This window comes from Babylonia areolata, chromosome 1 (genome assembly GCF_041734735.1).
Source record: "Babylonia areolata isolate BAREFJ2019XMU chromosome 1, ASM4173473v1, whole genome shotgun sequence".
Lineage (NCBI taxonomy): Eukaryota > Metazoa > Mollusca > Gastropoda > Neogastropoda > Buccinidae > Babylonia > Babylonia areolata.
Window position 1 is genome coordinate 84,361,174 of NC_134876.1, and position 16,466 is coordinate 84,377,639.

At 42.1% G+C, this 16,466-nt stretch overlaps 1 protein-coding gene across 1 annotated transcript in view; it reads right to left on the bottom strand.

Moving 5' to 3' along the window:
* The window catches only part of LOC143293923 (protein Wnt-1-like), a 72,729-nt gene extending 65,858 nt beyond the window's left edge, over window positions 1-6,871 (bottom strand). The window contains exon 1 of the mRNA XM_076605314.1: window positions 6,780-6,871. The gene's annotated coding sequence lies outside the window, so the exon portion shown is untranslated. The remainder of the gene's footprint in view (window positions 1-6,779) is intronic.
* Between the last annotated feature and the right edge of the window lie 9,595 nt (window positions 6,872-16,466).

A 16,466-nucleotide genomic window follows, 5' to 3' on the forward strand; every position in this document is an offset into this window, starting at 1 on the left:
ACCTGATCGGGAAACAAGAGAAACAAGAGAGGCAGAGCCTTCAAGACTCACTTGTGATACACTTTTTTAAAAAAATCCAAGCTTTTTATGTATTGAGTATAATGCATTTACTGTTATATTTATATTTTTTATATTCTCTAAACTTGGCACTTTGATCTGATATTCGACTCAACAAAAGATCTGTCATTATTTTCATTTTTTGTTCAAACAGGAACTTCTTTTGCTAAGCATGAAAGTTTTGTTTATTGCAAACGTTTTGCTGCAGGCAGTAAAACAAAGGAAATTACTCTGCTGGGGGACTTAGTTTGCTTTAAACTGATCTTTCTCATCTTAAACATTACATTTTGAAATTATACTCAATACATAAAAAGCTTGGATTTTTTTAAAAAGTGCATCATAAGTGAGTCTTGAAGGCCTTGCCTCTCTTGTTTCAAAATGTAATGTTTAAGATGAGAAAGATCAGTTTAAAGCAAATTAACTCCCCCTAGCATTACAGAGTAATTTCCCTTTTTTACTATCTGTACCAAAACGTTTGCAAAATAAATAAAACTTCCATGCTTAGCAAAAGAAGTTCCTGTTTGAACAAAAAATGATAATAATGACTGCTCTAGCTGTTGGGTCAGAATATCAGATCAAAGTGCCAAGTTTAGCGAATACAAAAAATATAAATATAACAGTAAATGCAGTTTGCATATAATTAGGCTTCATTCTTTATTTTTTTGTGCCCATCCCAGAGGCGCAATATTGTTTTAAACAAGATGACTGGAAAGAACTGAATTTTTCCTATTTTTATGCCAAATTTGGTGTCAACTGACAAAGTAGTTGCAGAGAAAATGTCAATGTTAAAGTTTACCACGGACACACAGACACACAGACACACAGCCACACACACACACACACACACACACAGACAACCGAACACCGGGTTAAAACATAGACTCACTTGTTTACACAAGTGAGTCAACAAGAAGAAAAGTACTACTGGACGTTATGATACAACGGTTCAAATAACAAACCTTTTTTTTTTCCTTTGTTTTTCCTTTCTTTTTTTTTTGTGTGTGTGTTTGAAATGTACAAAGATGCATCTCACAATCAGGGCAATATTCCAAGCGTCTTTACTCTGGTTTACTTTCCATAAAAGACTGCTTTTTCGAATATTTTTCTTTTTTTTTTTAATCCATGCATAGAAGAGAGAAACAACAATAACAACAACCACACACACACACACACACACACACACACACACACATACACACACCTCCCTACACGACGCGACCCGAAGTTATCCGCTCCATCCTCCTCAACATACATCATACATAATGATATAAATAAGATAACTATATTACATTAACATTTAGGAAAAGTTCACAATGTTGCTGAAAAAAAAAAGGGTTACAAATGATATCAACAACACTGTCGAAACAGACAATAATTGTAGTTTTTGAAAAGGCTGGTTTTTTGTTGTATTTTTGTTGTTGTTGTTTTGTTTTTTGGTGTGTTTTTATTTATTTATTTATATTCAAGGAGGAATGCAGTGCATCTTATTTGCTCTATAACATGTTCGCTGTCTTTTACACTCTCCTTCATCTCTTAAGTTCTTTCCCACTTCTCAATATGATTCCTGTCAAACCGCTGTAATCGTAATGAAATTGTTATATTTCTATCAATCAATCGATCAATCAATCAATCAATCAATCAATCAATCAATCAATCTATCTATCTATCTATCTATCTATCGTGGTCGTGGTCAGTCAGTCAGTCAGTCTGTTTCTCTGTCTCTTGTTGAGGCACCGAAAAATGCCTTCAGTTTTCCCCCCTAAAAGACCGCAAATAATGGGAAACGGAATATTCTTTTGTCGTTGTATAATCGCGTGTACTTGTATGTATGTATGTATGTATGTATGTACAGAGAGAGAGACAGAGACAGAGACAGAGAGAATAAAAGACCAAAGCCTTGATGTGGTTGTTTGTTTTTTCATTAGAAAGAAAATAAGAAATGTTGTTGTTTCCTCTTTTTCTTCTTCTTCTTCTTCTTCTCTTTCTTCTTCTTCTTCGTTCGTGGGCTGCAAACTCCCACGTTCACTCGTATGTATACGAGTGGGCTTTTACGTGTATGACCGTTTTTTTTGTTTTGGTTTTTTTGTTTTGTTTTTTGTTCTTGTTTTTTTTTTTTTTTTACCCCGCCATGTAGGCAGCCATACTCCGTTTTCGGTTTTTTTTTTTTTTTTTTTTTTTTGGTTTTTTTTTGTTTGTTTGTTTTTGAGGGGGGGGGGGGTAATTTTTTTTTTATATGATACATTTCTGTTTAACTTTTAACCTAAACAAAAACTGAATCACCGTAGGGAAGGGACAGGGGTGGGCGTGGAGGGGCGTGTGTTGCAAAATAACAAACACCCCCCCAAAAAAAACAAAAAAAAAAACAACAAACAACAACAACAAAAAAACCCCAAAACAACCCCCCCAAAAAAACCTGATTCCTCATGAAATGTTCATGCTAGGCATTCTGCTCATCCGACGAGGGAGGAGGAGGAGGAGGTTTAGCATGGAACAGCGAGAGACACAGCTGCTGTTTCGCACAGTGGAGTGCTCATCAGGCAACCACTTGATACCCCGGCTGGGGCCTCCAACGGAAGGGAAGCAATCTCATTTAAATTAAAGCAAAGAGGGAGCAAACTCCTCATAATTCGGTAGGGAAGTTGTTGTTTGGTGCCTGTTTTTTGTTGTTGTTTTTTGTTGTTGTTGTTGTTGTTGTTGTTTTTTGTTTTTTTAAGAATATGCCTCTTAAAACAACACCAAAAACAAACAAATTGACAACAAAGCACACACACACACACACACACACACACACACACACACACACACACATAGACAGACAGACACACACACACACACACACACACACACACACAACACACACACACACACACACAACACACACACATACACAGACACACAGACATACATACACACACACACACACACACACACACACACACATAAATGCGAGCATCAACTGAATGGAAATAAATTGAGAATTTTTGAATGAATCAAAGGTATGACATTTCTCATCAATCTATAATTATGTGGATAAACACCAGAGAAGGTCTATGTGATGCAGTTATAAAACATGCTCATGCTTAACCACATGATTAACATATTGAGCAACATGATTGAAATACAAGTCACTCGGAGGGGAATCTCTCTCTCTCTCTCTCTCTCTCTCTCTCTCTCTCTCTCTCTCTCTCTCTCTCTCTCTCTATATATATATATATATACATGTATACATATGTATATATATTATATATATAAACAGGATTGTACCTATCTGTCTATATATCTATATGTGTGTATCTGCCTATATAATCATCCATATGTGTACACACACACACACACACACACACACACACACACACACACACATATATATATATATTATACATATATATATATATATATATATATATATATATATATATATATGCACAGAGAGAGAGAGAGAGAGAGAGAGAGAGAGAGAGAGAGAGAGGAATACCAGAAATACAAAAATGAAAACAGGAGCTCTCTCTCTCTCCCTCTCTCTCTCTCTCTCTCTGAACCCTTCTCTCTCTCTCTCGCCCTAATTCATTCATCCACCATCATGTTGCTAAAATAAATATGTTTACATACATTGGAATAAATCGAACACTTCAATTTCTATATATACATGTATGTACGTGTGTGCGTATGTACTTGAGAGACAGAGACAGAGAGAGAGAGAGAGACAGACAGACAGACAGACAGACAGACAGACAGACAGACAGACAGATACTGGTACGGATAATTGATTCAATTATAGGTCATTGCCCTAGACAGACAGACAGACAGACAGAGACAGACAGACAGACAGACAGACAGACAGACAGAGGCAGTGAGACAGAGACAGAGACAAACAGACACAACACATACAACACCCCCTCCCCCCACCCACCCCCACACACACTCTCTCTCTCTCACTAAGAGAGGGAAAGAGAGAGAGAAAGAGAGAGAGAGAGAGAGAGAGAGAGAGAGAGAGAGAAAGAGAGAGAGAGAGAGAGAGAGAGAGAGAGAGAGAGAGAGAGAGAGAGAGAGAAGGAAAGACACAGACAGACAGATACACACACGGAGGCAGAATAGAGGCAGAGAAAGGTGATGGAGGACAAAGAAGACATGCAACAAACAGGTAGAGACAGAGTACAAAGGCAGAGGTAGAGAAAATGATTATCATGCACGGACTGATAATATAGCTATACATGTTCAGACAAACCTCACACAAACACAGCCATACATCACACATAGACATCACACACATAAAGGGACATACTGAATTAGCAAAACAGAGAAACACGGAGACAGAGAGAGAGAGAGACAGACAGGGAGACAGAGACAGATATGATAATGATATGATAATGGATACTTATATAGCACACTATCCAGAAATCTGCTCTAGGTGCTTTACAAAAACACTTTTGATAACATAAAACATTATATCTATGTTACATACACACACCAAAATGTGACCACACACACACACACACACGCACGCACGCACGCACGCGCACACACACACGCACGCACGCACACACACACACACACTGCATACATACATTTTAACATACATGTGTATCTAACAGCTACCCTAACAAATACGCACACATAGGCAGGCACAAACTTACATAAACACACGCACACACAATACACATTCATATACATGCATGTAGTTGTGGACCTGCCACAATTGAACTTATTGCTGAGGGAAAAGGTGAGTTTTGAGACGAGATTTAAAAGATGCGAGGGAATCAGAATGACGGAGGTTATCAGGGAGCTTGTTCCACGTCTTTGGCGATTGAAAAGAAAACGATCTGTGTCCATAGGTCTTACTTCTGACGTGAGGTATCCTGAGAAGTCGAGTATCAGAGGAAGAACGGAGCTGGCGAGACGGGGTATAGATATGGATGAGTTCAGAAAGATACTTGGGGCCAGATCCGTTGACTGCAGAAAAGGTCAGAGTGGATAGCTTATAGTCTATTCGATCAGAAACAGGCAACCAGTGGAGAGACTGAAGGAGAGGAGAAACATGGTCAAATTTAGAAGCTCTGCAAATGAGTCTGGCAGCGTTATTCTGAATTCGTTGGAGTCTGTCTAACAGGTATTTGGGAAGGCCGGCCAAAAGAGAGTTGCAGTAATCCAATCTTGAGAGAACCAGAGAGCATACAAGTGTCTTGGTTGCATCGGTTGAGAGATAGTGGCGGATAGAGCTGATTCTACGCAGTTCCAAATAGGCAACTTTACAGATATTCGAAATGTGCTGTTGGAAGGAAAGAGACTGGTCCAGGATTACACCAAGACTGCGAACAGAGGGAGAAAGTGAAACAGGTGTGCTATTGATCAGAACAGAGTCAGGAAAGGAAGGATGTTGACGAAACTTCTTTGGACAGGTTATCATCAATTCAGTCTTATCATCATTTAATTGCAGCTTGTTGAGAGTCATCCAGTCCTTTAGGCCAGCAATGCCCTCCTGTGTTTGAGTCACCAGTGCATCAAATTCAGCTATGGAAGCCGACTGATAAAGTTGTGTGTCATCAGCAAAGCTCTCATGCGACATCGCATGATGACTGATGACATCCGACACAGGAGCCGCATACAGCACGAAAAGAACAGGACCTAGGACGGACCCTTGTGGGACACCATATTTCAAGGCAGATACTCTAGAGTATGTACCATTTACACACACTTTCTGTGTACGATCTGACAGGTAACACGTGATCCATGCTAGTGCAGTGTCACGAATACCAAAGGAAGTTTTAAGTCTGTTCAAGAGGATAGAGTGGTCGATAGTGTCAAAAGCTGCTGACAAATCTAACAGAGCGAGAACAGATATCTTATCCTCATCAAATCCCGAAAGCAAATCATTCACTATTCTAAGAAGGGCTGTTTCGCAACTATGACCACGTCTATAAGCTGACTGGTGGGAATTAAGTAAGCCATTCTGCTCCAGATGAGCTAAGAGCTGAGACAATATGATCTTTTCTAGCAGTTTTGATAAAAATGACAGATTAGAGACAGGTCGATAATTTTTCAAGCAATTATGATCCAAAGATGGTTTCTTGATGAGTGGACGTACAATAGCAGACTTGAAGCTTTCAGGGAAACAACCAGACACCAAGGAAGAATTGATGACATGAGTAATATGTGGCAGTAGAACATCAATACATTCAACCAACAAAGAAGACGGGACAGGGTCAAGCTCACAGGATTTCGGACAAGCGCTCAGACACACTTTCTTCACAAAATCTTCAGTAACCGGTTGGAAACAATGTAAAACAGGACCACTGTACACGCGTTCTTGAACGGGTGAAGAAGGAGACACAACAGAGTCAAGCTTCTCACGAATGCATGATATTTTGCCGGTGAAGAAGTCAGAAAATTTTTGAGGGAGACAGAGAGTCAGAATGACAGATAGAGACAACACGAATAAGACAGAGAGACAGAGACAGAGACATACAGCTAGACAACAACCAGCCAGTCAGACAGACAGACATAGAGACAGACGGACAGACACTGAGACAGACAGACAGACAGACAGACATAGAGACAGACACACACACACAGACAGAGAGACAGACCAAGACAGAGCCAGAGGTACACACACACACAGACACACACACACACACACACACACACACACACACACACACACACACACACACACACACACACACACACACACAGAGGTCCCCAATCCCAAAACAAAGAGGACTCACCACCACTGAGTTCCTTTCAGCACCCCTTTGTTCCTCCCGCGTTTGCCCTTGCCGGCACTGTTGACCGCCCCGTCTGCCTCCTCCTTCTCCTTCCTCTCCTCTCCCCCCTCCTCCTCCTCCTGCACGTCCCCCCTCTCCCTCCTCCTCCCCGCCGCCGTCACCGTCACCGTCAGGGTCACCACCAGCAACAGCAGCAGCAGCGGCCACCACCACCACCAACCCCTCGTCACCATCTTCCGATCCCCACCACCCCCTCACACACCGCACACACTGCCACGGCTCCTCTTCTCTAAAGGATGGTGATGATGGTGACAGTGATGATGATGATGATGATGATGACGACGGTGGTGGTGGTGGTGGTGATGATGTTGGCGACGAAGTGACAGAGGCATCATCAGTCAGATGTAGACAGATGGACAGATGGATGGATGGATGGATAGATGGACGGACGGAAAAGTCACACGCAAACCTTTCGTGTCTGAGCAGATTCACTTTTTCTGTCGTCTCTACACCACTACTGTCGCCAGGTTTTGTGCTTGTTTTTTCCTTCCTTTTTTTTTTGTTTTGTAGTTTTGACTCCAGCCTACTCAGAGCGACGTGTTCAGTCAAATACCCTCATCCACAAAATTTGAACGAAGGTGTTTTTGTTTACTTCCTGGAGACTTATTTATGCTGTTCTCTGAAAGTAAACTGATTGCTTTACACATACAATCGATGGAGTGACAGCATTGTCCATTTCGTCTCTGTCTTTAGTGAGGAAAGAGTCACATTTTGGACACGTTGATCGTGTATGCTATTTTCCCAATTTGCAGGCATGAAGATCTTGAAGTCCATCGTAAAAAATGATCTGAAATATTCATTTCTATACTAGACACCCAGAAGTGATCCTTTTTTTTTTTTTTTATCTCTTCACAATTACTTATCAGCGACGTCGTTTGGATTCTGAATACTGGATAGAATTATTTGTTGCTGTTTTTTTTCTCCCTCAAAAGAAGTGTTGTTGTTTTTTTAAATTGTGATTATGCCTCACTTGGGGTTCATTCTGGATGCATAACATCTAACAAAATTTGTTTCAACAGAAAACATTCAATTACTGACTACAGAATGCAGACCTCAACACCTTGATAGATATATCAGTCCGACGAATTCTGTACAAAAGATTGCCGTTTATTAAAAACAAAATCAAAAATAATTTTAAAAAAAACATCCAATTTTAAAAGCACAACGTGGTATGACTATATTTAAACTGATGTTGTTGTTTCTTTTTAGCCGGTAAAAGTTAATGAACAAGGTTTAAAAGAAAAGGAAAAGAAGCATATACGGCGGAACGAACAACGACGGCTGCTAATCAGTTAGCAAGTTTCTTCCAGACTGTCAAACCCAGCTCAGAAAAACCAAAACAAATGAAGCGTTACACAGGCTGTATGTTGGCGGAGAAAGCAGTGAGCAAAGGCAGTTATCTGCTGTCTATCAGATGCGCCCTGTGATTGGAGAGGGGTGGAAGAAAACTCCGCCAACCCCCCCCTCAACCCCCCCGCCCCGGGAGACGGGGTGGCGGTGGTGGTAGAGGAGATTGGGGATGTTTAAGGGGGTGGGGGGGGTGGCGTGTGGGGCAAGACAAGCTGAATGGTGGAGAAGGGGGTGAGGAGAAGGGTCGGGGTGGGGGTGGGGGTGGAGGCGGGGAGGTGGGTGTCTTGGGTGTGTATGGGGGTTGGGGGGGGGAGGAGTGGGGGCAGGGTTGGGGGGGGGGTAGAGGGGAAGGGTTGACGATGTTTGGCCTGAGGGTCTGGCCTGGTCTGTCGTTGTTTGTAGGTCACTGACTCCTAGCGGCGTGCCTTTGTGTCGGGCAGGGCCCTGTCCTCTCCGTGTCCCTTGTGTCCCTTGTCCCTTCTCCTTGTCTGGTCTCCTCTGGCAAGTCGTGGGTCCTCAGCTCCCTCCTCCCCCCCTTGGCCGGCAAGCGGCGTTGTTTAAGGAGAGATGGAGCCGGCGCCGGATGTTGAGCCCTCCCTGCTTTGTGGGTCCCGGGCCGCCGTGCGGAGCTACACTTTTGCTGTGTGGATTACCTTCGTCAACACGCCCCGTCTTTGCTGCGGTGTATCGGAGTTTAATTGAGAAGCATGCGCTGGCATAACTGCTCCTACCGCTGCCTGAGCCACTTTAACCGTTTCGACCCAGACTTGGGACTTCGTCGTGGGGGGAAGTCCGCAGTGGAGACCACAAATAGTGAGGAGGGGAGGGGGGTGTGGGGGGTGTGGGGAGGGAAGAGAGCAAGATCTCACTCTGTCGCAAGAATGTTGATACAAAAAGATGCTGCGGCAGCCACCGTGGTTAAACTAACACACACACACACACATGATGAACACACACACACACACACATAAAAAAAAACCCACCCAGCAGACTGTAGGAAATCCATAAAAGACACAGTGAGGTGAAGCTGTTGGAGCTTCTCCAGTAGTCGTGACAGCATCTGCTGATGTACTCACTCGCCCGTCTTCATCATACATAACCTCCCATCAAAAACTCCTCTCTCCCCATCCCCTCCCTCTCTCTCCTTCTTCTCCTTCTCTTCTTACTCTGGCAGCGGCCCCATTCCTTCCCTTTCCACGAGGGGCTGAGGCCGAAGCTATCAGTGTGGAGGGGCGGCCCACGCCCTTTTCAGGCTCTTCAGGTCGCCGACGTGCTGTGGTGGGGAGTGGAGGATACCCCAGACTGATTATCAAAAAAAAGGGGTGGCGGAGTAAGTGGGGTATGTATGTACCCCTAGACGGTCATTGGGGAGGGATGGGGAACTTCAGGGAGTGTGTGTCTGAGTGAGAGTGAGAGAGAGAGAGAAACAGAGAGAAAGAAATGGGGGTGGGGGGTGTGAAGGGAAGAGGATTTAAAAAAAAAAAAAAAGAAAGAAAGAAAGACTGGCGCAATTGCCAACGCCACCGCCACTCGTTCGACGACGTAGGCGCTTGGAATCTCGTAAAATTCTTTACTCTCACCCCCCCCCCTCCCCTCTCCTCCCCTCCCCTCCCCTCCTCTCCCCTTCCCCACCCTTACACCTACCACACCACACCCACCTGTGTGGCAGAGATTTCAGGCCGGGTCGCCTCACGACACCCACCTCGCCCACCTCCACCACGCTACCCCCCGACCTTCTCCTTCTCCTCCTCTGCCCTCCACACCCACACCTCCACCACCACCTCCACCACCCCCACACACCCTGTAGTCTTTAATTGGGCCCTGACGTCAGGCGCGAAAGGAAAGACACACCGCGCCTTTCTGTCGGTGCGTTTGTCCGCCTGTCTGCCTCGTCTTCGTCGTTTTCCGGTCCGTTGGCATGTCTGTCCGCCCGTCTGGTTGGCTCTGAGCGTTCTTGGCGAGGGTCATTCTGTCGTAATGATAATCAAAATAGCAAAATCATTATTTGTATCACTACGGCTTAAATGTTAAACTTAAACAGATCAATCTCTACATTGAACATTTTGAATCCCTTAATCGTTTTTATGGATTAAAAAAAAAAAAGAAGATAATCCCTATACATATATCTAAACATTTACACATATTTCTTTCCAAGTTACAAAACTTTCAGTCACTTAGATCTGTCAAATACACAGACAGACACATACACGCGCGCGCGCGCGCGAACAATGAATACATTGAACATAAAGCGTTTCATAGTGTGAAAATATACGAAGTAAACTGCATTCTTGTTGATTATTTCTAGCTGACCCTGAAGACAGTCACAGAGTAGAGTGAAACAAAGTGAAACGAAATAAAAAAACAAAACAAAAGAAAATAGAAACCGAAATCTGTTTGGAAAAAAAAAAGGTATAATAAGAAACAATATGAGGAAGGGAGAGAACAAACGGACGAAAACGTACCAAAAGCAAACACACACACACACACACACACACACACACACACACACACACACACACACACACACACACACACACACACACACACACACACACACACACAAGTTTTCCTATTGATCTTTGGATAACACGTTCTCTTATTGATCAGGGAAATTTTTGTTATTGATCTACTACAGCCTAACCTGATCAAAAGCCCTGGTTGCAGAGTTATCTTTACACTAGGAAAAGAAAAAAAAATGGTGAGATATCCTTACTAACATACAATCTTTAAAAAAAAAAAAAAAAAAAAAAAAAAAATCCGTTACCAAAAATTCCGAACATTAATATAAGGAAACACAGAACTCTCTCAAACAAAGCAACACGGTTGGTCAGACAGTCACCATTCCCCCTCTATTCTTCCATGTCCTGTGTGCTCTGGAAATCAAACTGTTACAAGTCAAACGGTCAAGGCTCCTAGGAGGACCGAATGACCGGCCACTCCCTAGGCTAAGCCAGCGTGTCTGGACATAACTTTTACTGGCCAAGGGAGGGAGGGACAGTGAGATTGAGGAAGGGTAAGAGAGAGAGAGAGGGGGGGGGGGGGAGAGACAGACAGAGAGACAGAAAGAGACACAGGCAGAGAGAGAGAGGAGTAAGCGAGGTAGAGACGGAGTGGAGAGAGAGAGAGAGAGAGAGAGATGGTGATAGGGAGAGAGGAGGAGGGAGAGAGAGACAGAGACAGAGAGACAGACAGAGAGAGAGCAATGAGGTAGAAAGGGAGTGGAGAGAAAGAGAGAAAGAGAGAGAGATGGAGATAGGGAGAGAGGAGGAGGGAGAGAGAGAGACAGGGAGAGAGACATAGAGAGAGGAGTGAGGTAGAAAGGGAGTGGAGAGAAAGAGAGAAAGAGAGAGAGAGAGATGGTGATAGGGAGAGAGGAGGAGGGAGAGACAGAGACAGAGAGACAGACAGAGAGAGAGGAGTGAGGTAGAAAGGGAGTGGAGAGAAAGAGAGAAAGAGAGAGAGATGGTGATAGGGAGAGAGGAGTGTGGTAGAGAGACAGACAGAGAGACAGAGACAGAGAAAGAGGAGTAAGTGAGGTAGAGAGGGAGTGGAGAGAAAGAGAGAGAGAGAGAGAGAAAGGAGGGAGAGAGAGAGAGAGAGAAAGAGAGAGATGGTGATAGGGAGAGACAAAGAGAGAGAGAGAGGTGTTACACACACACACACACACACACACACACACACACACACATATATATATATATATATATATATATATATATATATATATATATATATATATATATATATATACATATCAGAGAGAGAGAAAAAGAGAGAGAGAGGATTGGGAGAGGGAGAGAGGAGGGGAGATAAAGAGTAGGTGTAATACCAGACACACACACACACACACACACACACACACACACACAGATAGAGGGTGTAGCTGTCCATCGATATCCAAGTTCTGGACGTGGGCCGAGGAGAAGAGAATTAATGGTCAGTCCCTCACACCCCCCCCCACACCTCCACCCACCCCACCCCCCCACCCCCACCCCCGTCCCCAAATCAAGTTTCCCCGCCCTCCCACCCCTGTCCTTCCTCCTCCTCTCAGCTCCCTCCCCCACCATCCCCCACCCTCCCCCTCCCTCCCACTTCCCTCCCCACCAAAAGTAATGGTCAGTTGTCATGACTGTGTCACGAAAGCTGTCAGGGCAATCTCGAGCTCTGTCTGTGTCGTGAACCGTGATGGATCAGTGTCGATCTGTCTGTCAGCCTGTCCGTCTATCTGTCTGTCAGCTTGTCCGGAAAGGATAACATATTATCATGATGTTCAATAATAACACTCATCAGCTACAATAGGTTTTGTAACACACGCCGGTTACACCGTTTAGTTTTGTGCGTCTAATTTGTTATTATGCCTGCATGCGAGAGAAAATAAAAATGTTTTCGTTTTAAGGAGAAACTATGATATTAAAAAAAAAAATCTATTTTAACATCCTGATGCGATCATTTTAAACATAAATAAATAAAGCTGTATTTTTTGTCAGTTTTATTTAGTTGGATTCGGTTTATTCTTATAGTCCCTTTGTTTGTTTGTTTTTTTTATTTAGGTTTAATAGGTTTCGTTTTGAATGGTTTACATTGTGGTCTGGTTTAATTTTCACATTTGTCCTCTATTTTCTGATGTGTTATTATGATTAGTATCATTTCTCTTTATTTCAGTTGGGTTCATTTGAAAATGCACACACACACACACACACACACACACACAGAGAGAGAGAGAGAGAGAGAGAGAGAGAGAGAGAGAGAGAGAGAGAGAGAGGCGCGCGCGCGCGCGATCATGCGTATATACATGCATTTGCTAATGTTAAGCTTTAAAAAGAAATGGAATCGCAACTTTCGCTTTCATTGTGTTCGTCATTATTATTCGTCGCTGCTATCGTTACGCATATTCTACATGGATATCAATCACCTATTTATTTGTTTATGTATTCATTTATTAATTATTTACTTTTTGTCTATGTTCATCTATTTATATATCTTGTTTATCCAAAAGTACATTCCCTCAAACGTTCATTTATGAATTCACGTTTTTACTATAATATTACGTAACGCAAAACGACAAATGCGATACGATACGACACGATGGGATACAATACGAGGCAATGCAATGCGATGCGATGCGATGCGATACGATTCGATACAATACAATACAATACGATACGATACAATACAATGCAATGCAATACAATACAATACAATACAAAATATTCCTCTCTTTTTCTACTACCGATCGGTTTCATGGTTACCTGATTATCTATCTATCTATCTATCTATCTATCTATCTATCTATCTATCTATCTATCTATCTATCTATCATTCTTCTTCGTTGTCTTTATCTTTTCTGCTTCCACTTTTTTTCCAATTCCCCTTTCCCATCATGCAAGTATTTGTAAACTTTTGGTACTGGATGCAAAACTTGCAAGGCCAGATTGGAAAAAAAAAGGCCGTGCCTTAGAGATTAATCTTTGAGAATTACCAAAAGCTCAGAGTTCTAATTCCTTCAAATACAGACGTCGAACGCAGAAAGCGATTGTGCATAAAGGCTAAACTCTGTCCTCAGTCCTTATCATGTCTACCTTTATAATCATCATCATCATCATCATCATCATCATCATCATCATCACCATCATCATCATCATCATTATCATCATCATCATCAACGTCGTCGTCGTCGTCGTTGTTTTCAGTTTTGCGAAATCGGAAAGGAAAGGAGAATTATACTCAAAGCCCCCCTTTAAAAAAAAAAAGAAAAAGAAATTTTAAAAAAAGTTACTGCCGTTTGAAAATGGACAGAAAAGCTATATTTTGCTATTTCCTAGGGTTTGTCTTCTTAATTTATGAGACAAAAATTAATAAGACGAAACGGTTACAGATGAAAATACTATATATGATTATTGCTTGCAACACATGCGCTTTCTGGTTAAGGAGAAGTCTAAATGGCTTAACTACGAAGTGTTCGATTTAAGATGATGCAAGAAATAACATCAAACACCTATTACGGGATTGTAAATATTGATCAATGCTTCTGGATATTCGTGTGAAAAAAAGTATGGAAAGTGTGAAAATAATTGTAAAGTCAAGCTTTCGTGTCATACTGATTTGGATGAATAAACGTCTAAAAAAAAAAAAAACCCAAAAAAACAAACGAACAGTACATCTGATCTAATTACAATGATCGCCAAACTCTCTATCTATCTGTCTACCTCCAGGTGAATAAATAGATAGGTAGGTAGGTGGATATGATAGACGGATAGACAGACATATTATTGAACTGGAAACGTGTTTGCCAGCGTTTCATTTAGTTATTTATTTATTTATTTTAAAGATTGACGGACTTAAGATACAAAATTGAACAGCACAATGCAAAACATGAACAGTAAAAAGTATCTCCAAAATTGATATGGAATAGAATAGTGTAGTATCAGCTACTGATTCTCAACACATAAGATACAACAACAACAAAATAACAAAATTCATTGTGCCTTTAGAATGTTTACAGACTTGAGTCATGTTCCACACCCCCACAACAAATTAAAAAAACAAAAAAACAAAAAACAAACAACAAAAAAACAAGAGAGGCAAGGCCTTCAAGACTCACTTGTGACTGAGAGTAAAACACACAAGCTTTTTATGTATTGATTATAATTTCAGAATGTAATGTTTAAGATGAGAAAGATAAGTTTAAAGCAAATTAAGTCTCCTAGCATTAATTACAGAGTAATTTCCCTTTTCTACTATCTGCACCAAAACGTTTGCAAAATAAATAAAAATTCCATGCTTAGCAAAAGAAGTTCCTGTTTGAACAAAAAAATGATAATAATGACTGCTCTTGTTGTTGGGTCAGAATATCAGATCAAAGTGCCAAGTTTAGAGAATACAAAAAATATAAATATAACAGTAAATGCAGTTTGCATATAATTAGGCTTCGTTTTTTATTTTTTTGTGCCCATCCCAGAGGTGCAATATTGTTTTAAACAAGATGACTGGAAAGAACTGAATTTTTCCTATTTTTATGCCTAATTTGGTGTCAGCTGACAAAGTATTTGCAGAGAAAATGGCAATGTTAAAGTTTACCACGGACACACAGACACACAGACACAGACACACACACACACACACACACACACACACACACACACACACACACACACACAACCGAACACCGGGTTAAAACATAGACTCACTTTGTTTACACAAGTGAGTCAAAAAGCACAACCCCCCAAAAAAACAAACAAAACAACAACAACAACAACAAAAAAACAAAAACAAAACAAAAAAAACAAACAAAAACAAACAAGAACAACAGCAAAGATTTACAAATAAAAGGGAAAAGGACAGTCATTCATTCACCCTGCAGGCATTCCATTCATAGCTGAGAAAATAGTATTAATCATCTCTGGAAGCGCGCGCCCTCCCACGAGGAGGTCTGTGTCAGTTGATGTGATGTGTGGTGTGGTGTGTTGTTGTACAGACGTGGTCAATTATCATGTCATAGACTACCAACGCACAGCGTTATCGCCCCGTTCCATCGCCGACCTTTTAAGTCGCTCAGCTGTGGCGGACGAGGAGGAGGAGGAGGAAGAGGAGGAGGAAGAGGAGGAGGCGGAGTATAAGAATAATTGACTTTTCTCGCTCTGTCTGTCTGTCTGTCTGTCTGCTACTCTGAACACTCATAAAAAAATAAAAAAAATAAAAAATAAACGCGCGGACAACGAGATAGACAATGAAATAATGAACGAGTGGATGAATGAATGAATGAATGAATGAATGAATGAACATCCACTTTCACAACATTAATGTCTTGCCATATGAATATTGCTGCTGTACTTTCTCTGTTTCTGTCTGTCTCTCGGTCGCCTTGTTTCTCTGTCTCTGTCTCTCTGTTTCTTTCTCTCTCTGTCTCTGTTTCTGTCTGTCTGTCTGTCTGTCTGTCTGTCTGTCTGTCTCTCTTACCTGTTGCATTTGTGAATGTGTGTGCATGCATGCGTGCGTGCGTGCGTACGTGTGTGTGTGTGTGTGTGTGTGTGTGTGTGTGTGTGTGTGTGTGCATGCGAGTGTGTGTATGTGTGTGTGTGGGGGTGGGTGGGGGTGAGAGCATGCATGCGCGTATGCATGCACTTGTATGTGTGTGCTTGCGCGCGTGCGTGCGTGCGTGCGTGGTGTGTGTGTGTGTGTGTGTGTGTGTGTGTGTATGCGTGTGTGTGTATGCGCGCGCGCGCGCGCGCGCGCGCGTGTGTGTGTGTGTGTGTGTATGGGTGTGCTGTGTGTGTTCGC